Source organism: Oncorhynchus mykiss, chromosome 17 (assembly GCF_057628025.1).
Source record: "Oncorhynchus mykiss isolate SJ-2025 chromosome 17, ASM5762802v1, whole genome shotgun sequence".
Classification (NCBI taxonomy): Eukaryota; Metazoa; Chordata; class Actinopteri; order Salmoniformes; family Salmonidae; genus Oncorhynchus; species Oncorhynchus mykiss.
In genome coordinates this window covers 6877991-6904466 of record NC_143038.1, presented here as the reverse complement: position 1 = coordinate 6904466, position 26476 = coordinate 6877991, and the positions used below count along the sequence as shown (strand labels likewise).

Genomic DNA, 26476 nt, shown 5'->3' with positions numbered 1-26476 from the left:
AATCCAGATGTGGAAAGTTCTTATAGACTTACCCAAAAAGACTCACAGATACAATTGCTCCCAAAGGTGATTCTAACATGTATCGACTCAGAGGGTTGAATGCTTATCTAATCAAGATATATTAGTGTTGTGTTTTTTTAATTTATTTTTAGATTTTACAAATGTTAGAATTTGTATTCCAATTTGACACTACAGAGCACCTTGTGTAGATCGTTGACAAAAAAGGACACTTAAATCCATTTTAATCACACTTTGTAACACAACAAAATGTGGAATACGCCAAGGGGTGTGAATACTTTCTGAAGGCACTGTATCTATACTTTTGATCTAAAATATAAAATATCCCACTGCTACGTGATGTCTTGATAAATATATTCATCCTATAAATATATTTTACTTTTGAAGGTGTTTCATAATTTAGATGCATGGTGTTATAACTCCGTCCATTAAAAGTTGTAAAGCATTTCACCATCTACTTCGCAACACATTGGTGTGAAGATTAAGTTATTAACTGTTGTCAGTGATAATTCCGTGTGATTACTTCAAGGATTGGCGTTTTGGCAACTGCACAGTTGTAAATCATGCAGCGTATCATGTCAAGATCGCAGATTTTAGAGAAACAACAACTGTCAGTACATATAAGTGTCTTATATTGGCTGGAAGCTTACATTCTTGTTAATATAACTCCACTGTCCAATTTACAGCTATTACTGCGAAAAAATGCCATGCTATTGTTTGAGGAGAGCTCCTAACAACAAAACACTTTTTCACCGCGATAGGTTTGATAAATTCACCTCTGAAGGTGAAATGTGTACTTACAATCTTAAATCTTGCTCTGATTTATCATCCAAAGGGTCCCAGAGATAACATGAAGTGTCGTTTTGTTAGATAATATCCTAAAAAGGTCCATGTAGCACAATCTATTTTGTATTTCCAGCCGTTCAATTTGCTAGAAAGGAATCTGTGAAAATCTCACCCTTAACGTTGTCTCAACAAGTCAAATCACATTCATATCTATTCCTCAGAGATCCTAGAAGGTAACAAGACTTCACTATTTCATTAGGGGTGTAGAATATCCTATAGGACACCATATTTGGTGAGAGAGCGACGCCTTCACTGCACGCCCATGACGCCGGTGGCCATCACTTGAACGATTGTATCTTTGTCAAATTGGGGTCAAACAAAGCTAACTCGATAGCCAATGAGATGGGCTTTACGGGAGTATCAGGAAACTATGAATATGCCTTAATGTAGCAACTAACCTTGTAAGACTGCATGCCTTTTCATTTTGGACAAAAATTATAAGGATATTCAGAGTTACGAAGTTATGAAAACTGGTTGTTTTGCAAATGTTGAACTTATAATATGGCTACTAATACTTGGAAAGCTAAATCAAAGTCCAAGTATACAGATTTGACAATATTCTTGCAGAAAAATGGAATATGAATGCGAATGTCTCTTTCACGATTTGCCCAAATGTACCTGTGGACTTCACACTAAAAGTATTTTAGTTCAGTCATACTTCAAGTTATCCATCTTTGTTTTTTCCAACTTTGCACATACACTGCTTCCATTTTGTGGACACTATCGGAATTACAACCAGAATGATGGCTAGAACTATGACTTTTCTCTTGCATTTCAAAGATGGTGGTAGAAAAGACAAGTTGTTTTTTTCTTTGTATTTTCTTCTACCAGATCGATTGTGTTATATTCTCCTACATTCAATTCACATTTCCACAAACTGCAAAGTGTTTCCTTTCAAATGGTACCAATAATATGCATATCCTTGTTTCAGGGCCTGAGCTACAGGCAATTAGATTTGGGTAGGCGAAAATTGAAAAAAGGCGGCTATCATATTATTAAGAGTCAAAATAAAAAGTCCTTTAATAAAATGAATTAGTCCTTTGAGTTATCGTTGATGAAAGACTGATAAGGGGGACATGGGGGCTCAAATTGATAATGAGTGATGCTTGCTGGGTCAGCATTCCCATTTCCATTTCGTCAATAGTGTGCTTCCCAAATTTTACAAGGTGGTGTGTTCATTAAGTTGGAGAAAGAGAGACCGGGCCTTCTAAAGGTAAGTACCTACTTCAAAAGAAGACAGAAGACTTGTATTAAGATGAAGGGGAGATTAACATACACTTCTTCTTCGGATGTTTTATTTGTGTGAGAGGGAAAATGAGGCAACAAGTTTGCAGTGAGTGGTAGGGTCTTCTCACTGGTGCTCTGAGTGGTTTGTCAGATAGTACTGCATGATATGTGTTTGGTATGTATGTATGCAACCTATAACATTTGTGGGAATGGGGAATAGCATTAAATGGTATGCTACTTACCATAACACAGGGATGGTCTACCCTCCTCCTGGATAACTGGGGATGTACAGTAGGAATTTGCGCCACACCCTTGGATTCCTTGATACAAGTACGTACTTGTCAGACAAATTGTCAGCGACTTTGTCTACATTGTCCAACATCAAAAGCACATTATTTCTATATGTTTGCTACATTCACAAATCTTGAAACTCTCATCTTGCCCTCTGCTCTCCTCTACTGACTGACTAATGGGTTATTGAGTAATTAATCAACTTCTAACGAGTCGGCCACAGAATTCAAAATGGGGGCCAAAATGAGTCTGAACGGCACACTTAAACATGCACTGTGACTCGATGTTCGGGACACTGCAATTAAAAATGCACTATCTAGTCTTCTCCTCCAATGATTCTCTTGGTGGAGGTGGATGACTGGCTTGTTTCCTTGTGAAGAGGAAAAAACACTTGACTTTATTTGTCAAAAGTGAATGTTTACAAGCCTTAGTTTTAAGATTAAAGTTTTAATGTCATATGCACAATTACAGTGAAAAGCCTTTCTTGCAAGCTCAAAAACCCAATAACGCAGTAATCAATATCAATGTAATATTAAAATAACATAAGGTAGAACAAAAAAACCATAAATAAAAAAAGAGAAGTAAGCTATACACAGGGTCAGTTCCAGTGCTATATTAACATTGTCCAGGGATACTGGAGTGATATAGGTAGATATGTATAAGGGTAAGGTGACTAGGCATCAGGATATATGATAAACAGAGTAGCAGCAGCGTGATTGTACTTGAGTTTGATTGTATGATGATCATACTTGAGTTTGAGTGTTTAGAGTCAATATAAATATGTCTGCATGTTTTGTGTGTGAGAGCAAATGAAGTGTGTGTGTGTGTATTTATTAATTTAGCCCAGACAACTCCTGCCAGTCTGCACAGTGCGATTCAACTCAGAGCTTACCGGACTCTTTTCCCCCACTTCTCTGGTTTCCTACCACAAGTTCTGAACCTTTCACCTGGATCATCGCAGCTAGCTAGCTGCGATCCGAGTGGCTACTCCTGGCTAACGTCTCTGTCCCGAAGCAAGCACCAATTAGCCTGGAGCTAGCCTATGCTAGGCCCATCTCCCGGCTAGCTGAAGCGATCCATCAGCCACTCCTTGGGCTACAATACCTATTTTGTCAATTGGCCTGGACCCTTTTTACTGTCGATACGGAGCCCTGCCGATCCGCCCGAGGGTGTTCTCAACAGGCTCCTCCATCGCTACGTCCCCTGAATGCCCATCTGCTAGCCTGCTAGCCGCAGCCCGCTAGCTGTCTAGAGCATATCGTACTGTTTGCTGAAGAGGTCAATCAGCCAATTTTCTTGGGCTACAATACCTATTTTGCCAATTGGCCTGGACCCTTTTGCTACACAGAGCCCTGCCAATCCATCACGACTAGTCTGTCTGCCCACGTAACCGCCCGAGGGGGCTACAACTGACTCTTCCGTTTTGACGTCCCCCTAAGGCCCTTCTGCTAGCCTGCTAACCCTGGCCCGTTAGTGATTATTGTTTTATTTCACTATAGAGCCTCCAGCCCTGCTCAATATGCCCTTTTGTTCCACTTACCATACATGCGGTGACCTCACCTGGTTTAAATGGAGTCTCTAGAGGCAATACCTCTCTCATCGTCACTCAATGCGTAGGTTTACCTCCACTGTTTTCACATCCTACCATACCTTTGTCTGTACATTATGCCTTGAATCTATTCTTCCGTGCCCAGAAACCTGCTACTTTTACTCTCTGTTTCAAAGGCAATAAACGACTAGTTCTTATAGCCTTTAACCGTACCATTATCCTACTCCTCCTCTGTTCCTCTGATGATGTAGAGGTTAATCCAGGCCCTGCAGTGCCTAGCTCCATTCCCCTTCCCCAGGCACTCTCATTTGTTGACTTCTGTAACCGTAAAAGCCTTGGTTTCATGCATTAGAAGCCTTCTCCCTTAGTTGTTTTTTTATTTTTATTTAACTAGGCAAGTCAGTCAAGAACAAATTCTTATTTTCAATGACAGCCTAGGAACAGTGGGTTAACTGCCATGTTCAGGGGCAGAACAATATATTGTACCACTAGGCTACCTGTCGCCCCAGGTAGCAGACTCTACCAACCCGGATGTCCTAGCCATGTCTGAATCCTGGCTTAGGAAGGCCACCAAAAACCCTGAAATTTCCATCCCTAACTATAACATTTTTCGACAAGATTAAAATGCCAAAGTGGTCGGAGTTGTAATCTACTGCAGAGATAGCCTGGAGAGTTCTGTCATACTATCCAGATCTGTGCCCAAACAATTTGAGCATCTACTTTTAAAAATCCACCTTCCCAGAAACAATTCTCTCACTGTTGCCGCTTGCTATAGACCACCTTCTGCCCCAAGCTGTGTCCTGTACACCATATGTGAATTGATTGCCCCCCCCAACTATCGTCAGAGCTCGTACTGTTAGGTGACCTAAACTGGGACATGCTTAACATCCCGGCCGTCCTACAATCTACGCTAGATGCCCTCAATCTCACACAAAGGATCAATGAACCTAGCAGGTATAACCCCAAATACGTAAACACGGGCAACCTCATAGATATAATCCTAACTAACCTGCCCTCCAAATACACCTCTGCTGTCTTCAACCAGGATCTCAGCAACCACGGCCTCATTGCCTGCGTCCATAATGGATCTGCAGTCAAACGACCACCCCTCATTACTGTCAAACGCTCCCTAAAACACTTCAGCTAGCAGGCCTTTCTAATCGACCTGGCCCTGGTATCCTGGAAGGATATTGACCTCATTCCGCCAGTAGAAGATACCTGGTTATTCTTTAAAAGTGCTTTCCTCACCATCTTAAATAAGCATGCACCATTAAAAAAAAAGTGAACCAAGAACAAATATAGCCCTTGGTTTACTCCAGACCTGACTGTTCTTTACCAGCACAAAAACATCCTGTCGCGTACTGCATTAGCATTGAATAGCCCCCGCGATATGCAACTTATCAGGGAAGTTAGGAACCAATATACACAGGCAGTTAGGAAAGCAAAGCCTAGCTTTTTCAAACAGAAATTTGCATCCTGTAGCTCAAACTCCAAAAAGTTCTGGGACACTGTAAAGTTCATGGAGAATAAGAGCACCTCCTCCCAGCTGCCCACTGCACTTAGGCTTGGAAACACTGTCCACTGAAAAATCCATGATAATGTTGAATTTCAATAAGCGTTTTTCAATGGCTGGCTACCCCGGTCAACAGCCCGGCACCCCCCACAGCAACTTGCCCAAGCCTCCCCCATTTCTCCTTCACCCAAATCCAGATAGTCGGACACCCAAATCTGGACCCCTACAAATCAGCTGGCTAGACAATCTGGACCCTCTCTTTCTAAAATGATCCGCCGCAATTGTTGCAACCCCTATTACTAGCCTGTTCAACATCTCTTTCGTATCGTCTGAGATCCCCAAAGATTGGAAAGCTGCCGTGGTCATTCCCCTCTTCAAAGGGGGAGACACTCTTATTATTTTGATTAGGTCAGGGTGTGACAAGGGTGGTTTGTTTAGTTTTGTCTAGGGGGTTTTGTATGTCAGGAGTTTTTTTAGTCTAGGTGTTTATATGTCTATGGTTGCCTAGATTGGTTCTCAATCAGAGGCAGCTGTTTATCGTTGTCTCTGATTGGGGACCATATTTAGGTAGCCATATTCCTTGGGTATTTTGTGGGTTGTTATTCTATGTTTAGTTGCCTGTCTGCACTAGCCATATTAGCGTCACAGTTCGTTTTGTAGTTTTGTATAGCTTGTTCAGTGTTTATTCTTCATTAAAATAAGTATGTATTCATATCACGCTGCGCCTTGGTCTCCTCCATACAACGACTGTGACATCCAGAGAGTGGTGACTGGATCAATAAACCCAACAACTTCGGGACATACTCCTGACGTGATGATGCAATTTGTGTTCCACTTTTAAAATAAAACAAGCACGAAATTCCAATGAGCAAGTCTCGAAGTCAGACACAAACAAATGCACAAGACACATAATTAGGCACATCTCTCCACTATTTAGTATGAAAAGATCCAAACATATGACAGTGCGGGATAGCACACCAGCCTTGCTGGTTCTGTCACAGTGGCAGAGGGTCTAAGTATTACCTTTATTTAACTAGGCAAGTCAGTTAAGAACAAAGTCTTATTTTCAATGATGACCTAGGAACAGTGGGTTAACTGCCTGTTCAGGGGCAGAACAACAGACCTTGTCTGCTCAGGGATTTGAACTTGCAACCTTTCAGTTACTAGTCCAATGCTCTAACCACTAGGCTACCCTGCCGCCCCGGACTACACCCTCTATAATTTTCACTCCCTGAGCTTTGGGACACTTGTACAAATGGCGAAGGTGAATGTGCAAATTGAGATAATATGATGCTTTAACAGTATTTGGAACAGCTGCTTTTCATTATTGGGCCAACTAGATAGTTCAATATTCAAGGACAAATCCCTGTACATTTGTGTGAAAGAACCAGCACACACTAATGCTGCACATTACACTGTCTAACATTGGTGTGTGGAGACAAGATAATATAACCTGTTTTCTATTGCTTTCCCTCAATGATATGAATTGACTCACCTTAGAGAGAAAACATAACTGATACCTTTTGTAAGTGGGGTAGTCATCCAGCCACTGCACTGAGCAGCATACACCATGGGGAATGTGTCTAAAGCTATTGTGTCTGAAGCTATTGTGTATTCAGATCATCCAGCTCCTTACACAATGCTGCAAGGTTTCAACTGAATTTTAGCATGGCACCTTCTCAGTGTGCCAGACACAACCCAATTCAGTGAGGCTCATAAATTCAAATGAATATCACTTCAGCTTTTGTTTATGTTTTGTATCTGTGAGTCTCAGGGATGGAGGCAATTTTAGTGGAGGAAAATACAGGTAACTGCCAAAATAAGGGAAACACCAACATGGAGTGTCTTAATAGGGCGTTGGGTCACCACTAACTAGAACAGCTTCAATGCACCTTGGTATAGATCCTACAAGTGTCTGAAACTCTATTGGAGGGATGTGACACCATTATTTCACAAGAAATTTCATAATTTGGTGTTTTTTGGGGGTAGAAAACGCTATCTCAAGAGCCGCTCCAGAATCTATCACAGGTGTTCAATTGGGTTGAGATCTGGTGACTGAGATGGCCATGGCATATGTTAACATAGTTTTTGTGATCCTCAACCATTCAGTGACCCCTCGTGTCCTATAGATGGGGGCAATGCCATCCTGTGGGGACATAGCCTAGGTAGCCAAAATAATGGCCTGCCCAGCAATTTTATACTTGACCCAAAGCATGATGGGATGTAAATTGCTTAATTAAGTCAAGCACCTGCTTTCAATGTACTTTGTATCCATCATCTACTCATGTGTTTCCATTATTTTGGCAGTTACCTGTATGTGAAATACATTATAAACCAATCCACCTACGCCGCTGAAGACATGCTCTTAAAAGGCTCTATTGGATCCGTAGTGCTGAAGATACTCTTTAAAGCACGATTGACAATTAAGGCCGATTTTCCCATGTTCGCGGAGACTACATTCACGGTAGGCTTAAACGCCGCATGTGTCCTTCACACACACTTTTAGTGGAGGAATATATATGAAATACACTATAATCCCATCCACCTGTGCTGTTGAAGATAGACAACCAAAGTCTTGTCTTGAAGTTTAGTTACCAACAAAGTTTGAGCTTAGCTGTGTCAACACCAGTGAAGTGAGAGAAAAAAAAATGGAGCCTAGTTTTTGTTTTTATGAACAGGATATCTACATCGCCAAAAGTAATACCGTGGAGATCCATAAAACTGAGTGGGTATTCTGATCCTCACTGATGCATATTGATATGACACTGTTTTGATATAAGATTCCCTGACAGGGTTGTGCTTTGCATATGGTTAGCTACACATTCATGATGCTTTGTATGTCAGAATGTGTATGAAGAGTGGTACAAACACATTTAGTAAGAAAGGAGCCTTGTAGAATGGGAAGATTCAGTTGGCATAGCAATGAGTGGGGCTTTTTTAGGTCTCACCTCCTGAGTCCCTGATCATTTTAAGTCATCTGTCAAGCACAGTTCACCTGTGTACTCGGGAGGCTGAGTAGAGTTTCTCAACTGAACATCACTTGGTCTCAAGATGTTGTCATCGTGACGTGGCTTTGATCTCTACGAACAAACCAGCTTTTATTTGTATTACTTTTATAAGTGGTGGAAAAAGTTCTCAATTGTGATACTTGCGTAAAAGTAAAGATACCTTAATAGAAAATGACTCAAGTAAAAGGGAAAGTCACCCAGTAAAATACTACTTGAGTAAAAGTTTAAAACTATTTGGTTTTAAATATACTTACAGTGCCTTGTAAAATAATTCACTCCCCTTGGCATTTTTTCTATATTGTTGCCTTACATCCTGGAATTAAAATACATTTTTGGGGGTTTCTATCATTTGATTTACACAACATGCCTACTACTTTGAAAATGCAAAATATTTTTTGGGGTGAAACAAACAAGAAATAAGACAAAAAGCAGAACTTGAACATGCATAACTATTCACCCCCCCAAAATCAATACTTTGTAGAGCCACCTTTTGCAGTAATTATAGCTGCATGTCTCTTGGGATATGACTCGGCACATCTAGCCACTGGGATGTTTGCCAATTCTTCAAGGAAAAACTGCTCCAGCTCCTTCAAGTTGGATGGGTGTAGAGCAATCTTTAAGTTATACCACAGATTCTCAATTGGATTGAGGTCTGGGCTTTGACTAGGCCATTCCAAGACACTTAAATGTTTCCCCTTAAACCACTTGAGTGTTGCTTTAGCAGTATGTTTAGGGTAATTGTCCTGCTGGAAGGTGAACCTCCACCCCAGTCTCAAATCCCTGGAAGACTGAAAGCTCAATTTTAGTCTCATCTAACCAGAGTACCTTCTTCCATATATTTGAGAAGTCTTCCACATGCATTTTGGTGAACACCAAACGTGTTTGCTTATGTTTCCTCAAGCAATGTCTTTTTTTCTGGTCTCTCTTCCGTAAAGCCCAGCTTTGTGGAGTGCTTAAAGTGGTCCTATGGACAGATACTCCAATATGCGCTATTTGCAGCTCTTTCAGGGTTATCTTTGGTCTCTGATTACTGCCCTTCTTGCCTGGTCCATGAGTTTTGGTGGACGGCCCTCTCTTGGCAGGTTTGTTGTGGTGTCATATTCTTTCCATTTTTTAATAATAGATTTAATGGTGCTCTGTGGAATGTTCAAAGTTTCGGATATTTTTCTATAACACAACCCTGATCAGTACTTCTCCACAACTTTGTCCCTGACCTGTTTGGAGATCTCCTTGGTCTCCATGGTGCCGCTTGCTTAGTGGTGTTGCAGACTCTGGGCCCTTTCGGAACAAGTGTATATCTACTGAGATCATCTGACAGATCATGTGACACTTAGATTGCATACAGGTGGACTTTTTTAACTAATTATGTGACTTCTGAAGGTAATTGGTTTCACCAGATCTTATTTAGGGGATTCATAGCAAAGGGGGTGAACGCACATGCATGCACCACTTTTCTGTTTGTAGACTTTTTTGAAACAGTTTTTTTTTTACATTTTACTTCACCAATTTGGACTATTTTGTGTATGTCCATTACATGAAATCCAAATAAAAATCCATTTAAATTATAGGTTGTAATGCAACAAAATAGGAAAAACGCTAAGGGGGGTGAATACTTTTGCAAGGCACAGTATGTTTACTTTTCATTTGTAATATAAAATATCTCCCTTCTGCATGATGTCTTGATAAATATATTCATCCTATAAATATGTTCATCTTTTGAAGGTATTTCATAATGTAGATGCATGGTGTTGTAATTCAGTCCATTAAAATGGTAAAGCATTTCAGCATCTACTTCGCCAAATATTGTTTTGAAGATTCAATTATTTTCCACCCACAACCACTTCTCCAATACTATTCACTGGTGAGAAAGAAAGAAAGAAAGAAAGAAAGAAAGAAAGAAAGAAAGAAAGAAAGAAAGAAAGAGAAAGAAAGAAAGAAAAAAACTGTTGTCAGTAATTGAGAGGCAAAATAAAAGTTATTTCATGAAAATTAATTTGTTCTTTGAGTTATTGTCGAGGAAAGACTGATAAGGGGGACATGGGGGCTCAATTTGATAATGAGTGATGCTTGCTGGGTCAGCATTCCCATTTCCATTTCGTCAATAGTCTGCTTCCCATATTTTACATGGTAATCCCTTCATTAATCTGGGGAATGAGCGGGGCCTCCTAAAGATAAGTACCTACTTCAAAAGGTGACGTGAGACTTGTATTAATATGCAGGGGAGATAAACATAATACTTCTTCTTTGGATGTTTCATGTGTGTGAGAGGGAAAATGAGGCAACATGTTTGCAGTGAGTGTCTTCTCACTGGTGCTCTGAGAGGTTTGTCAGATAGTACTACATAACATGTGTTTGGTATGTATGTATGCAACCTATATCATTTGAGGGAACGGGGAATAGCATTCAATAGTATGCTACTTACCATAACACAAGGGTGGTCTACCCTCCTCCTGGATAACTGGGGATGTAGGATTTTGTGCCTCACCCTTGTCATTCCTTGTTACAAGTACAAAATAACATTATTTCCATATATTTGCAACATTCACAAATCTCAATACTCTTGTCTTGCCCTCTGCTCTCCTCTGCTGACTAATGGGTTATTGAGTAAATAATCAACTTCTAACGAGTCGACAGCAGATTTCCAAATGGGGTCTGAAATTAGTCTGAATGGCACACTTAAACATGCACTGTGACTCGATGTTTGGGACACTGCAATTAAAAATGCACTATCTGGTCCTCTCCTCCAATGATTCTCTTGGTGGAGGTGGATGACTCAGGGTTGTTTCCTTGCGAAGAGGAAAAACACTATACATTATCTGTCAAAAGTGAGCGCTTGCACGCCTTAGTTTTAAGATTGAAGTTTTAATGTGATGTGCTCAAGTACATTGTAAAGCCTTTCTTGCAAGCTTGAAATCCAACAATTCAGTAATGCATATCAATGTAGTACTAAAAATAACATAAGGTAGAACAGAAAGACGACGAATAGAAATATGAGAAATATGAGAAGCTCTATCCAGGTTCAATTCCAGTAGCATATTTACAATGTGCAGGGATTCTGGAGTGATAGATGTAGATATTTATAGGGGTAAGGTGACTAGGCACCAGGGTATTAGATTAACAGAGAACCAGCAGTGTATATAGGATTATTGTACGTGAGTTTGAGTGTGTAGAGTCAGTAAAAGTGTGTGTATACGCGTGTGTGTGTGTGTGTGTGTGTGTGTGTCAGTGTGTGTGAGTGTGTAGAGTCCTGTGAGCGTGCATAGAGAAACATTTGAATAAAATACAAGGATCTATTCAGATAGTTAGTGTAGCCATTTTGTTGGCTATTCAGTAGTATCATTTGGTATTGGGTTTGTAATGGGTGGGAACTAACACCATTTTCACCAATTCCCGAAAATTGACTGCTGCGCCATACAGGTTGGACAATAGCTGGGAGGAGATTTTTGATGTAATGATTCCATGGCACATGGTTTATGTACCGATATACAAAATGTCACCGGATTCAAAATGTAGAGTTTTTCAATTTACATTTTGATAGAAAATTCTTGCAACCAATAGAATGTTATAAACTCAGCAAAAAAAGAAATGTCCCTTTTTCAGGACCCTGTCTTTCAAAGATAATTCGTACAACTCCAAATAACTTCACAGATCTTCATTGTAAAGGGTCTAAACACTGTTTCCCATGCTTGTTCAATGAACTAAACAATTAATGAACATGCACCTGTGGAACGGTCGTTAAGACACTAACAGCTTACATACGGTAGGCAATTAAGGTCACAGTAATGAAAACTTAGGACACTAAAGAGGCCTTTCTACTGACTCTGAAAAACACCAAAAGAAAGATGCCCAGGGTCCCTGCTCGTCTGCGTGAACGTGCCTTAGGCATGCTGCAAGGAGGCATGAGGACTGTAGATGTAGCCAGGGCAATAAATTGCTATGTCCGTACTGTGAGAGGCCTAAGACATCGCTACGGCGAGACAGGACGGACAGCTGATCGTCCTCGCAGTGGCAGACCACTTGTAACAACACCTGCACAGGATCGGTACATCCGAACATCACACCTGCGGGACAGGTACAGGATGGCAACAACAACTGCCCGAGTTACACCAGGAACGCACAATCCCTCCATCAGTGCTCAGACTGTTCGCAATAGGCCTGTTGTAAGGCAGGTCCTCACCAGACATCACCAGCAACAACGTCGCCTATAGACACAAACCCACCGTCACTGGACCAGACAGGACTGGCAAAAAGTGCTGTTCACTGACGAGTCACGGTTTTGTCTCACAAGGGGCGATGGTCGAATTTGCGTTTATCATCGAAGGAATGAGCGTTACACTGAGGCCTGTACTCTGGAGTGAGATCGATTTGGAGGTGGAGGGTCCGCCATGGTTTGTTGCGGTATGTCACAGCATCATCGGACTGAGCTTGTTGTCATTGCAGGCAATCTCAATGCTGTGCGTTACAAGGAAAACATCCTACTCCCTCATGTGGTACCCTCCCTGCAGGCTCCTCCTGACATTACCCTCCAGCATGACAATGCCACCAGCCATACTGCTTGTTCTGTGTGTGATTTCCTGCAAGACAGGAATGTCAGTGTTCTACCATGGCCAGCAAAGAGCCCGGATCTTAATCCCATTGAGCACGTCTGGAACCTGTTGGATTGGAGGGTGAGGGCTAGGGCCATTCCCCCCAGAAATGTCTGGGAACTTGCAGGTGCCTTGGTGGAAGAATGGGGTAACATCTCACAGCAAGAACTGGCAAATCTGGTGCTGTCCAAGAGGAGGAGATGCACTGCAGTACTTAACGCAGCTGGTGGCCACACTAGATACTGACTGTTACTTTTGATTTTGACCTCCCCTTTGTTCAGGGAAGCATTATTCCATTTATGTTAGTCACATGTCTGTGGAACTTGTTCAGTTTATGTCTCAGTTGTTGAATCTTGTTATGTTCATAGAAATATTTACACATGTTAGGTTTGCTGAAAATAAACGCACTTGACAGTTAGAGGACATTTCTTTTTTTTGCTGAGTTTATATATGGGGGATACAACCATCCCAGCTCTGCAGATTTTGTTGCGAGGAGATCACTTGTTTTGCTACTGCCCATATGTAGCTTGTCAACATTAAATGACAACATTTAATTGGAACTAACTCTGTAAATAGCACTGCTGGGTGATTTGAAAAAAAATATATGAACAACATGATAATGCTCTTAGAAAATGTGTTTATCTTTAATTTACAGTCTGTAGAAACTATGAGAAAAGAAAGATTCAAAACGTTTGTTAACACCAAAGTAGAACATTTATGGCAGCTAGAAATCAAAACTGGATGGTGTTTGAGATAGATGGGAGGGGTTGCGAGTAGCTGAAGGCTGGGACTAAAAACAAACAAATGATAACTAATATACAATATACTGTCCATGATATATATGTAGTATTTATAAGCTGGAAGTGGAAGCCTAAGTATTGTTGTCCATTGATTTACTCCAATTTGAAGGGGTGATAGGATTAGTGGAAATTAATAAAGAAGGAAAATGTATAAAAAATACATACAATTAAAATGATATATATATATATATATATATATATATATATATATATATATATATATTTACAAAAAAAGTATATTGGGGATTTGAAACGATTCAGACAATTACACTGATAGAAGCCACAATCGATCTGCAATTTTAAAGCTGATCTAAATTGGGGGAATATCTGTGACTGCAGGTCATAATTCCTCTTGTCTTTCTTCTTATTTTCATCAAAAACATTAATGCCACTATGATGACATAGCACATCTTTTTCCTTTGGGAAATTTCCCATAAAATCTATTTCAATAGCTAAAGACAGCTATTTGAACCTAATACCAATAAAATACATTGAATTACAAAATCCCTCGGTCCAGTTGTACTAGGTTCTGTACTAGCCATTCACAAATACAGATCAAGTCACCAAACCATTACTTTTTCTCCAAATGTCTTGCATTACCAAAACTTCCTCTAGCATACAATATGTCCTGCATCTGTTTGAGAGATAAACATAATTAGCTGAGAGGAAAGGGCACTGAAGAGCTTCTGAGAGATGCTGTGTTTGTTGAGTTTCAACCACTGGTTATCCACATATGAACATAGAAATATAATTACTGGCAAGGGTACACTCAATATGGCCGCCGGCCTATCCATCGCAGAACATTGACTTGTACTGTAGTTTTAGTAATCATATTTCTATGGATGTGATTTCACAAGCTGGGCCAGACATGGCCGCCCCCTGTGGATCTTCGACACTGCAGCTGCTTGGAATCCGTTTGATTAGAGTAACAACTGATGCTTTCGTTCCATTTGGGGCCTTTGTTGGTGCAAAATTGTTATTGGGTTTTCATTTCTACCATTTATGACCCTCGACTCCAGCTTTGTTTTGTTTATTTCAGAGAATGTGTTACTTGCCAAATGTGTGTTTTGGTTTGAATTGTCATGAATTTCTGTATTTAGCAGGTTGTTGACATGGGATGTTCTGACATAAGTAGTGGAGCACAGTGTGCGCTCACAGACATTGGCATCCCATACGTATGGTACTCAGGCTGAACTACCTGGTGACAATGTACCATAAAGGTATTAAACCCTTACTTTACCAGGTAAGTTGAAATAAAAGCAAAGCTGGAGGTACAGGTCAGAATTTGAATTCTAAGATTTTATTTATTCAAGTCAGCTTCCCATCCATATAGATAAACCAGTTGGTCAGGACTCATTCCTGTTAGGATGAACTTAATAAGAGATCAAGTTGTAACCCACAATATATGTGGCAGCAAACCCACCCATAGTGTGTTGTTCTCTGTCTGTAACGTCCATGTCCCTGAGTCATCTCACCACTTGTTCTGACGCTGCACCAGTCCTCTTCCCTGTTCACACCTTCTGGGCACCGGGTGTGAAACTAGAAAGTGTGAAAAGGTGAGAGTGGAAAATAAGTTATTTGTACTGGCAGCAGACTACGAATTTTCCTTTCTATTCTCTTTCTTTTAAGATTTGTTTTAATACCTTGCACAAAGCTGTTTTTTTTACTGAAAATAAACAATTGAATTGACATTAAATGATCTTTAAATGCAAATCCTCTAAAGTTAAATTAGGGCGTAGCAGCAACTATAACAAAAGTAAAACTAAAACATTTAAATACATATTTACCACCGGCACCCATCTCGCCTATATTGGTGGCCATTTTAGGTACTACTGGATATGTCAGATTAGCTCAATTGCCAATTTCTAAGCCCCTGGGTATCACAGAAACACAACACTTTGAATGAGTAGCAGGCAAATCTTGTGATCGTGTTTAGTATTTACATCTAAATGGCATTAAATCCCACAAATGACATGATGTGTTACTTAACACAAATAATCTCATTTAAAGAGAAAAGAGCATGGTGAGACATCTAAGAGCAGCATGTCATGCAGTATCTATCCTGTAATTAGACTGAGGGTTCCATCAAGGTATTTTAGTTCTTTCCAATGAGCTCCGTTTCATTTTATGGATGTTGACGCTGAAAATATACAGTAAATATACCGTCTTTAAAATAGACAGCTTGGATGCAATGTAAATTACTATGAGAAGTCACAACTCGTTCCTGGTGACACTAATTCATCTTCTCCCACTGCGCTCCAGCTGTTATAGTTTACAAACACATCCACATTTCTTGTTTCACTGTATATAAAAATCTTATGCGGATTTGTGGATTTCATTTTTTCTCTGCCTCTGCATACATCAACAACCTAAACGACAATGTGATTAAGAGGGGTAGGAGGGTTTGTGTCTACAACAATTAAATCAGAGTAATTACTTTGGCTTTCAAATTCAAACAATTTATTCAATTTATTTTCAATTCATTTTATTCAAATAGATAAAAAAAAAAAATTAAGACACTGAATACAGGATTTCCCCTGGGTTGGGCCACGGACTCTGATCACAGAGCTCAAGGTGAAAGAAAAAATAAGAAAAACAGAAGGCCTTATGAAAATCCCCTTACAGCTTGATAATATTGTTTTCTGTACACATCTGTGAAATCTAACAAATGATGAATGGTAATTCTGTGGTAATACAACATAAAAGGGAGTCTGGGGTGTGCTGTTGTTGTGAAAATGGGTTTACCTTGAGATGACCTTGTTGAGTTCTCTCTTTGATTCTCAACCCCTTGCTTCATATTGGAGAGTATGTCTATTAGCTACACAGGAAATATCCAAAGTAATTGAATTATTTACAAGGTTAATAGTTGGTCTCATAATGCAAATGAAACAGTGTTGTAACAGAGTAACAAAGTGAAAACCAGTCATCACAAGTAGTCATACAGGTCACACAACAACCATCTTTTATTATATAATTGTAAACAACCTACACAACTTTCACACAAAGACAACCCTGGCAGTCACACATATGGCACATTTGGTTTTGTACGGTACCAATCAAAACAGAAAGTTGTGAGCGCCAAGGGAAGTGGCCTGGAGTGGAGTAGAACTCTGCCCCCTCCATTTGGAAGGTCCGGAGCATTTCAAATGAGATGAATAACAATGGACGGTTATAAATGTCCCGAGGAGGACCCATAAGGCCGTTTCAGCAACAATCTATTTGCTCAGTGTCAGCCAGAAATATTACATTTAGGTAATAAATCCCTCAGCTGTCAGGTCCTACTGATGATCCAGTTAGGATTAAGACAACAACCGTATACCGGGATTACTTCAACACTTTAGATTTTTAGAACTGTAAAAAAAATTGTGTGTTGAAGCTTTTGGTATGCAGATGAATAATTTCAAAATGATTTAGTGATCATCTATGGACTGTGACCAGAAATGGTGCTGTGTTTGACCTTAGTCACCCTAAGCTATCTCAATAAATTTTACAGCATATCAACTACAGTGTAAGAGAAGTAGCACTGAATGCCACACTAATACATCTTCTTATAGCAACAGAAATGCACTTTCATGTCTCTTGTGAAAATACATGCACTTTGATTGAGGGGAGTGTCCAGATGTACTCTCTCAACTGTCGTGGTTGCCGGGTCCAAGACTAATGATCCAGGATTGGTCAGGTCTGGGTAATCTGTCCAATCGGGAAATATTGTTTTTAGAGCGATTCCAATGCACTACTAGTGCTAATCAAATCAAATCAAAGTTTATTTGTCACGTGCGCCGAATACAACACAGTGAAATGCTTACTTACAGGCTCTAACCAATATTGAAAAAAAAGGTATTAGGTGAACAATAGGTAGGTAAAGAGATAAAAGAATGGTAAAAAGAGGGGCTATATACAGTAGCAAGGCTATAAAAGTAGCGAGGCTACATACAGACACCGGTTAGTCAGGTTGATTGAGGTAGTATGAACATGGAGATATGGTTAAAGTTACTATGCATATATGAACAGAGAGTAGCAGTAGCGTAAAAGAGGGGTTGGCGGGTGAAGGGTGGGACACAATGCAGATAGCTCGGTTAGCCAATGTGCGGGAGCACTGGTTGGTCGGCCCAATTGAGGTAGTATGTACATTAATGTATAGTTAAAGTGACTATGGCATATATGATAAACAGAGTAGCAGCAGTGTAAAAAGAGGGGTTGGGGGGCCACACAATGCAAATAGTCCGGGAAGCAATTTGATGGTCTTATGGCTTGGGGTAAAAACTGTTGAGAAGCCTTTCTGTCCTAGACTTGGCACTGCGGTACCGCGTGCCATGCGGTAGTAGAGAGAACAGTCTATGACTGGGGTGGCTGGGGTCTTTGACAATTTTTAGGACCTTCCTCTGAGACCGCCTGGTGTAGAGGTCCTGGATGGCAGGCATCTTAGCCCCAGTAATGTACTGGGCCATACGCACTACCCTCTGTAGGGCCTTGCGGTCAGAGGCCGAGCAAATGCCGAACCAGGCGGTGATGCAACCAGTCAGGATGCTCTCGATGTTGCAGATGTAGAACCTTTTGAAGATCTCAGGACCCATGCCAAATCTTTTTAGTTTCCTTAGGGGAAGAGGCTTTGTCGTGCCCTCTTCCACACTGTCTTGGTGTGTTTGGACAATTCTAGTTTGTTGTTGATGTGGACACCAAGGAGCTTGAAGCTCACAAACTGCTCCACTACAGCCCTGTCAATGAGAATGGGGGCATGCTTGGTCCTCCTTTTCCTGTTGTCCACAATCATCTCCTTAGTCTTGGTTACGTTGAGGGATAGGTTGTTATTCTGGCACCACTCGGCCAGGTCTTTGACCTCCTCCCTATAGGCTGTCTCATCGTTGTCGGTGATCAGGCATACCACTGTTGTGTCGTTTGCAAGCTTAATGATGGTTTTAGAGTTGTGCCTGGCAATGGAGTTGTGGGTGAACAGGAAGGAAAGGAGGGGACTGAACACGCACCCCTGGGGAGCTCCAGTGTTGAGGATCAGTGTGGCAGATGTGTTGCTACATGCCCTCACCACTTGGGGGTGGCCCGTCAGGAAGTCTAGGATCCAGTTGCAGAAGGAGGTGTTTAGTCCCAGGATTCTTAGCTTAGTGATGAGCTTTGAGGGTACTATGGTGTTGAACGCTGAGCTGTAGTCAATGAATAGCATTCTTACATAAGTTTTCCTTTTGTCCAGGTGGGAAAAGGGCAGTGTGTAGTGCAATAGAGATTGCATCATCTGTGGATCTGTTTGGGTGGTTTGCAAATTGGAGTGGGTCTAGGGTTTCTGGCATAATGGTGTTGATGTGAGCCATTAACAACCTTTCAAAACACTTCTTGGCTACGGACGAGAGTGCTACGGGCCGGTAGTCATTTAAGCAGGTTGCCTTTGTGTTCTTGGGCACAGGGACTATGGTGGTCTGCTTAAAACATGTTGGTATTACAGACTCAATCAGGGACATGTTGAACATTTCAGTGAAGTCACCTGCCAGTTGGTCAGTACATGTCCGGAGCACACGTCCTGGTAAAACCGTCTGGCCCCACAGCCTTGTGTATGTTGACCTGTTTAAAGGTCTCACTCACGTCGGCTACGGAGAGTGTGATCACACAGTCATCCAGAACAGCTGATCCCCCCCTGCATGCCTCAGTGTTGCTTTCCTCGAAGCGAGCATAGAAGTGATTTAGATCCTCTGCTAGGCTCGTGTCACTGGGCAGCTCGCGGTTGTGCTTCCCTTTGTAGTCTGTAATAGTTTGCAAGCTCTGCCACATAAGACTTGCGTCAGAGCCGGTGTAGTATGATTCAATCTTAGCCCAGTTTTGACACTTTGCCTGTTTGATGGTTTGTCGTAGGGCATAGCAGGATTTCTTGTAAGCTTCCGGGTTCCCACACCTTGAAAGCGGCAGCTGTGCCCTTTAGCTCAGTACAAATGTTGCCATTAATCCATGGCTTCTGGTTGGGGTATGTACGTACAGTCACTGGGGATGACGTCATCGATGCACTTATTGATAAAGCCAGTGACTGATGTGGTGTCCTCCTCAATGCCATCGGAAGAATCCCGGAACATGTTCCAGTCTGTGATAGCAAAACAGTCCTGTGGATTTACCAAATGGAGGGCGAGGGAGAGTTTTGTACGTGTCTCTGTGTGGAGTAAAGGTGTTCTAGATTTTTTTTCTCTCTGGTTGCACATTTAATAACATGTTGATAGAAATTTGGTAGAACTTATTTAAGTTTCACTGCATTAAAGTCTCCAGCCACTAGGAGGGCCGCTTCTGGGTGAGTGGTTTCCTGTTTGCTTATTTCCTTATACAGCTGACTGAGTGTGGTCTTAGTGCCAGCATCTGTCTGTGGTGGTAAATAAACAGCCACGAAAAAATATAGCTCAAAACTCTCTAGGCATGTAGTGTGGCCTGCAATTTATCACAATATTCTCTACTTCAGGCGAGCAAAATCTAGAGACTTCCTTAGATTTCGTGCACCAGCTGTTGTTTACAAATATGCACAGACCGCCCCCCCCCTGCTTTTTCTATCTTGCTGGTGCAGCATATATCCCGCTAGCTGAATATCCATGTCGTCATTCAGCCACGATTCCGTAAAAAATAGGATATTACAGTTTTTGATGTCCCGTTGGTAGGATATTCTTGATCGTACCTCGTCTGGTTTATTGTCCAATGATTGCACGTTGGCGAGTAGTATTGACGGTAACGGCAGCTTTCCCACTTGCCTTTTCCGGGTCCTGACCAGGCATCCGGCTCTTTGTCCTCTGTACCTGCGTCACTTCCTCTTGCAAATAATGGGGATGTTGGCCCTGTCGGGGGTTTGGAGAATGTCCTGTGCGTCTTGCATGTTGAAGAAAAAATCTTTGTCTAAGCCGAGGTGAGTGATCGCTGTCCTGATATCCAGTAGCTCTTTTTTTGCCGTAAGATACGGTTGCAGAAACGTTATGTACAAAATAAGTTACAAATAACGGGAAACCCCTCCACATAGTAGCACATTTTGGTTGGGCGCCCGTAAAACTTCTGTAATTACTTCCGGCGCTCATTTTTTTTTTATCTCTAATCAGATACTACAGTAATGTCATTGGAAAAGTCCTGAATGTTTCAGAGGCACCTCGTAAACTGGTTAAGGACATTAACCGAAAAATTATGAAATAGGAAATCCCCAAAAATGTGCAGATTGCAAGAGCTAGCTTTTATCAATATGAGAAGTAGAGGCATGGCAAGCTGAGAACCCTGTCACTGTCAGTGTCTATTGTACAATCCTCACATCTGCCTTACTCCACTAATGTGGGTAGTGAAGTTCAACTTGCATATTCTTAATTGCAAGAGATATATTTGTACTCACAACCTTATGTAAAAATAGCACATGAAGAAGGTAATTGTGGATGACGTGTTGCCTTAACCTTGGAATCCTCTAACTTTGGATCACTCATGAATCTATCTTCCCATCCCTTCAAATTTAACTATCGATGAGATGGGTAGCAACTCTGTGGCAGTATATACAGCTCAGTAATTGGTGCACCGTTTTGTCACCTCATGCATAAAACATGCGTTTTTACATCTTTAAGTTCCTCGTCTTGTACCTCGTCATAAATGGTCCAAGGAGAGATTTATCATTTAGCCTCCTGTCAGATAAGGAATATATTAGAAGTGGAGCCTCCGTGGAGGATCAACTTCACAATAAATGCCATATTTATGATGCCCAGGGAAAGATGGTGACGGATGATAATTTGCTCTCAATATCTGACCTAATGCTAACTCGTGGTTGGGGCAAGTGATGGATGTTTACAAAATCCATCAGGGGAAGTGTAGTGATTGTCGATGAGCAATTTGTAAAATACTACAGAGGTGAGTGGATTTATTGTTTATGTGCTGTAGTCTTCTCCTGACAGGGGGCTTACAGTGACTAAAGAGAAGGGCCAGAAAGTCGCAGAGTCATCGAGGGTTACTTCAGTTCATGGTTCAGGGGACCCAGGACTATGTACTTTCATTCTTGCCCAGAACTGACACCTAATGTAGTTCAACTAATAGGCAAGTCAGTTAAGAACAAATTCTTATTTACAATGACTGCCTACCCTAGACGACGCTGGAACAATTGTGCGCCGTCCAATGGCACTCCCAATCACAGCCGGTTTTGATACAGCCTGGAATCAAACCAGGGTCTGTAGTGACACATCTAGCACTGAGATGTAGTGCCTTAGACTGGTACACCACTTGGGAGCCCTTAATTTGAATCTAAATGAATAAACATGTCCAATTACTGTATATGCTTATTTTGGGGAATTTAAACCATTTACTTGTGTTACAAAATGTAAAAATAATAAAACAATGCTACTGGTTGACAGACTGTCTCTTAGGGGACTGTCTCTTTTAAGCTAAAAAATATGTTGTCACTTTTAGGGTTAACTTTAACTTCAATCAATGAAATATCGTTGCCGTTTCTCCTGAAGAAGGTGCCACCATTTTGTTATTGATGCTAGACTGATCGGAAACACCTTAGCAGTTTTTAACCTTTACTATGTGCTAGATCAATCTACTTTATTAGACTTTCTGTCACAACACCGGCAGTACACATCATTGAACCCTGTGTTCTTGGCAGCAGGTCAGTTGCCCTTTAAATCTGACTGTAAATGCAGATCTTAAAGAAACCAATCTGTTAGGGGATACATTTTCCCATTGTTGTTCATCATATCAAAATGGCGGGCTGTTTTGTAGCCCTCTTCACATTATTTTAATCGGTTTTATTTACTTGACACCAAATTCTCTTTTGACATTCAGAACTTTCTATGAAGAAAAATAATTTAAAGTAAACGGAAAGCTGAGGAGAGTTTTTTATCTGGCATAAGGGCTCCATGAATAGGATGCGAACATGGTAACCTTGTTCCTCCATTTCCTCCATTCTGAGTATTTTAAGCCCAAGGCTGTGGCATTAAACTTTAAGTTACATTTCCTTTAAACTTTTGGACTGAATAACCCCACAAAATAAATACTAAACAGCCTAATAGTAGTCCCATGGGCTCTGTGTATAGTAAACTTACTATTTGCCATTCATTTTCTATGGTGTGGCATTCTCTTTGACTGGACATAGGTCTATCCCAGCAGCGGCGCTGCCATTGTGAAGGAGAAATCACATTGCGGTGACAATAATGGCACACTTTTTATTTCCAGGAGATGGGGGGATGATTTACAATAGCATAATAAATTACCAGTGGCATGAATCACATCGTAGCGTAATGAATACTGTGAGTCACATCCCAAGCCTGATAATGCTGAGGTTTATGGCCAGGGCTATTACAGTACAAGCTGGATTGTCTTAGCTCTTAGCTCAATTCCAAATTGACAGGCGTAATACACGGTTGTGTGGTGGGAGGGTAGGGGAGCAGTGTAGGGTGTGTGTGTGTTTATATGAGTCCACACATGTGTTTCTGGCAGTGTGTGTGTGTGTGTGTGTTTACGTGTGTGTGTTTACGTGTGTACCTGCATGTGTGTGTATCCATTAGACGTGCATTTGTTTCCACTTCTAAGAACTGCATGTAATCCTCTGTGCTGTTACTGCGATAGCTAAAATAAGGTTGTGTTTGGAATAGCTTTCCTTTTTTCTGCTCATGTGGAACAGGTCTTTGCTGGCTTACCTACTACGACATTAATTAATAGTATAATCTATGATTGATGACCTCAGCTTTAGCTACCTCGTTCGCATTCATCACAAGAAGAGCAGGAGGATGGGACTCAAAATCTTTACTTTCTTTTTTTCACTCTCCTCCGTTTTCCTCTGTGACATGAATGGAGTTGGTGTGGCGTTATGTGCCAGAGCTTTGTGAGGTAGTCAAAAAAACGCTTGTTTACTTGATCGAGTCAGGCTTGTTGGTAAACATACAGATTATACAGATAAATAAACCAAATGTAACCCTTTTTCTTCCCAGTTGATAGTTACAATCTTGTACGATCGCTGCAACTCCCATACAGACTCAGGAGAGGCGAAGGTCGAGAGCCATGCGTCCTCCAAAACATGACCCTGCCAAGCCACACTGCTTGCTTAACCCGGAAGCCAGCCGCACCAATTAATCAGAGGAAACACAGTACAACTGGCGACCGTGTCAGCATGCATGCGCCCAGCCCGCCACAGGAGTCGCTAGAGCGCAATGGGACAAGGACATCCCAGGCAGCCAAACCCTCCCATAATCCGGATGATGCTGGGCCAATTGTCAAATCAAATCAAATTGTATAAGTAACATGTGCTGAATACAACAGGTGTAGACATTACAGTGAAATGCATACTTATGAGCCCCTAACCAACAGTGCAGTTTCAAAAAATACGGATAAGAATAATAGATAAATTAACAAGTAATGTCGTGGTAATTACCTGTATTACTAAGTGAAAGGAGAGTTTACAAACCACACACAAGTCAGAGTTATATTTTAAACTTCATCTTTTAATAATATATGAGCTTCACCATAGCCCTGTGACTCTCAGATCAATTCAGTGTCTATAAATGAATTCTCTGAGAGTGTCAACATAATGGCAACTGATATCTTTTATAGCAAAGATCCACCCCCTAGTCGACATGACAAACCACAGATCTTAGGAACTGTTCACAAAGAAAGACTTTTACTTGAGAGAGGAGTATCCCATAGCCAGACAGCATTTGCAATACATTATCATTCAGTTTGCTCTCTAAGACAATGTTCTACTTCTCGTTCTTGGTACTTCCTATTACCAAAACATTACCTCATCCAATGGCATATATCAATTCTAGATACCGCCATCTCAAATACAACCCACCCCTGGACAAGCTCCCTGAGAGGAGTGAGCCTCTAGGTCATATACTATGAAAGATAAGTTTCAACATCAGAGGGGACATACAATGGTTCCAGACACTGCCTTACTCCTCCCCCCAATGGGAAAAGGAGGGAGTGACTGGAGTACAGACATAGTGGAGCCCTTCACATGGTTTCACAGATATATTCATTATGAAGACCATGTTCAAACCTGACTTCTCCCTTTCTGATATTCTGCCTATTACCAGACATGTAAAAGACAAGCCTGACCTCTCCCCTCTCTGGGCCCCAAGTGACTTTTCCCTAGAGAAGAGAGAGGAAAATGCAACTGCCAACAGTATAGTCCAAAAGAAGACATTCTAATGACAAGTATAAAATAAATAAAACATCTTATTTATCTATGTTACCTAACTAATTCTGATTCAGCTATGACAGTAATTAAAGAGCAGCAGTAAAAAATAACAATATACTGAATACAGGGTGGTGCTGGTACAGAGTCAATGTGCTTGGGCACTGTTTAGTTAAGGTAGTATGTACTACATGTATGTAGAGTTAATTCAAGTGACTATGCATAGATGACAACAGAGAGTTGCAGTGGTGTGAAGAGGGGGGGATGCAAACACTTGCTAGTTGGTCAGCGCATGCTCGCAGTACACGTTCTGGTAACCCGTCTGGCCCTGCTTCCTTGTGAATGTTTTCCGGTACAGCTGGTGCTCTCATGCATGTTTCAGTGTTATTTGCCTCGAAGTGAGCATAGAAGTAGTTTAGCTCGTCTGGTAGGCTCGTGTCACTGGGCAGCTCTCAGCTGTTCTTCCCTTTGTAGTCTGTAATGGTTTGCAATCCCTGCCACATCCGACGAGCTTCAGAGCCGGTGTAGTACGACTCAATCTTAGTCCTGTATTGATGCTTTGCCTGTTTGATGGTTCGTCAAAGAGATTAGCGGGATTTATTATAAGCTTCCGGGTTAGAGTCCCGCTCCTTGAAAGCGGCAGCTCTATCCTTTAGCTCAGTGCGGATGCTGCCTGTAATGCATTGCTTCTGGTTGGGGTATGTGCGTACGGTCACTGTGGGGATGACGTCATCGGTGCACTTACTGATGAAGCTAATGACAGATGTGCTGTACTCTTCAAAGCCATTGTAGGAATCCCGGGACATATTCCAGTCTGTGCTAGCAAAACAGTCATGTAGCTTAGCATCTGCTTCATCTGACCACTTTTTTATTGATCTAGTCACTGGTGCTTCCTGCTTTAATTTTTGCTTGTAAGCAGGAATCAGGAGGATGGAATTATGGTCAGATTTGTCAAATGGAGGGCGAGGGAGAGCTTTGTATGCGTCTTCGTGTGTGGAATGTGGGTGGTCGAGTTATTTTCCCTCTGGTTGCACATTTAACATGCTGATAGAAATTTGGTAAAAACTGATTTAAGTTTCCCTGCATTAAAGTTCCTGGCTACTAGGAGCTCCGTCTCTGGCTGAGCGTTTTCTTGTATGCTTATGGCGGAATACAACTCATTCAATGCCATCTTAGTGCCAGACTCTGACTGTGGTGGTATGTAAACTGCTACAAAGAATACAGATGAAAACTCTGTTGGTAGGTAGTGTGGTCTACAGCTTATCATGAGAAACTCTACCTCCAGCGAGCAATAGCTCGAGACTTCCTTAGATGTCGTGCACCAGCTGTTGTTTACAAAAATACATAGATCACCGCCCCTTGTCTATAAGATATTACAGTTTTTAATGTCCCGTTGGTAGTTTAATATTAAGCATAACTGGTCAATTTTATTGTCCAAAGATTTCACAATTGCGAGCAGAATTGAGGAAAGTGGGGGTTTATTTGATCGCCTTCGACTTCTTCGACT

The 26476-nt window shown here is 41.3% G+C and overlaps 1 long non-coding RNA gene across 3 annotated transcripts in view; it reads right to left on the bottom strand.

The window, feature by feature from the left end:
* The window catches only part of LOC149975700 (uncharacterized), a 138712-nt gene that overhangs the window by 25729 nt on the left and 86507 nt on the right, over positions 1–26476 (bottom strand). For 2 of the 3 annotated variants that reach the window (XR_016487706.1, XR_016487707.1), the window contains 2 exons: positions 16584–16656; positions 14280–15377 (listed from right to left, as the gene is read on the bottom strand). The exons of the other annotated variant lie outside the window; for it this stretch is intronic. This is a non-coding gene — a long non-coding RNA (uncharacterized LOC149975700). Of the gene's footprint in view, positions 1–14279; positions 15378–16583; positions 16657–26476 lie in introns of those variants that run through there. 3 annotated transcript variants of the gene reach the window in all.